The sequence below is a fragment of the Merops nubicus genome, unplaced genomic scaffold (assembly GCF_000691845.1).
Source record: "Merops nubicus isolate BGI_N331 unplaced genomic scaffold, ASM69184v1 scaffold258, whole genome shotgun sequence".
Classification (NCBI taxonomy): domain Eukaryota; kingdom Metazoa; phylum Chordata; class Aves; order Coraciiformes; family Meropidae; genus Merops; species Merops nubicus.
In genome coordinates, this window is record NW_008623449.1 from 7739 (window position 1) to 9315 (window position 1577).

Here is a 1577-nt window from a genome sequence, read left to right on the forward strand (position 1 = left end):
TGTTTACATTGCCAGTTGCAACACTTCTTTTTTTTTGCTGTGCAAAAAGCTCCCTTAGATTTCACCAATTTTGGGGGGGAATAAACACTTTTTTTTTTGGCAGGGAAGCACCCCAGCTACTCTTGGAGCTGGAGGCTAAACACAGATCCCACTCCAGGAACACTAACTCCACAAAGCTCATTGTTAACTCTAGAATTCCACGTTTCCCAAAGCCACCCCTGCCAAGGAGGAAGAAGGAGCTGAAGGTATCTAGGAGATGTTGGCAACTCTCTTCTGCAAGGGGCAGAGGCAAAGGAAGGGATTCATCTCCCCCAACTCAAGCTGGCTCCAAATTTCATAGCTGATAATCATCTCAGCTTCTTCTTGGTTTAACATGGAGGAAAAAAGCTGCTGGGGTGCAGGTCTCCCTCCCTCTCTTCTGACTCCCAGCCCCCAGAGGAGAACAGAGCCTGACTCAACCAGGTTCTTCTCCCAACATGACCCTTAGTTGGGTGTCTGAGGCAAAGGGTGTCCCACCAGCATCACCCCACAGGTATGATGTAGTGTGGGGTGCTCTGGGGAGGGGGTGAGCAGCAAGACAAGCCCTCAGCTACCAAAAAAAGCCTTCTTGGATGATCTGAGTGTGGCCAGGAGCCATTTAGAGACCCAGGGGAGGGCTGCAGGAAGGAGAAGTCATCAAACCATGGACCAGTTTGGGTTGGAAGGTTGAAGATCATCTCGTTCCAAGCCCCAGGTGCTGGGAAGGAGCTCCTGGTTTTACTGCTGGAGCCTTGCACTGCAAAACATTCCCCAACCAGAGCTTCACCTTTGATGGGTCACAGATTTACCTTCCAGCTGCCAGGAGAAGGTGAGTGGGGACCAGAGCAGGACCAGGATTTTCTTCCACATTACATGAAGAACCAAAGCTCAGACCCAAAAATGCTGCCCCTGAGGAGCTGGCTGCTGGAGAGTGCTGCCCAGTCCACCTCCACCTCCCAAGGATGGTGTCCACCTGCAGGTTCCTCTTTATTGTCCATTTCTTGGTAATTCAGACTCGATTTGGGTTTTCTTTCACCCAGTTCCAAGAGTTCTGCCTTGCCTGTCCCCACGTGGTTGATCTTCTGCTGTAACTGGAGACGAGTGGAAGCTGTTGGACAAGACCAGGGGGAGATTTCCCAACCCAGGTTGAGCTTGGTGCAATAGAACCCGAGGCATGAAGGGAAATTTCTTCTGCATGTTTCAGGAGAAACCAGATTAAACTGAATTCACCCCCCAAACTGACTGGCTGGGAGCTGGCTGCGTGTTGTGAGGAGCTTGAGCTGAAGCCCCAGCTCAGAAATGTCTTCTCTGGATGGAGAAAATCTGATGCTTTGATGTCTAAAGCTTGAAGGACACTTGGTCCTGCCCGTGGGTCACACCAACCCCCTGCAGTGCTCCAGGCTGGGGGAGAGGGGCTGGACAGTGACTGGGGGAAAAGGACCTGGGGGGTTGGTCAACAGGCAGCTGGAGATGAGGCAGCGTGTGCCCAGGTGGCCAAGGAGGCCAACAGCAGCCTGGCTTGGAGCAGAACCGGTGCGGCCAGCAGGGCCACGGACGGG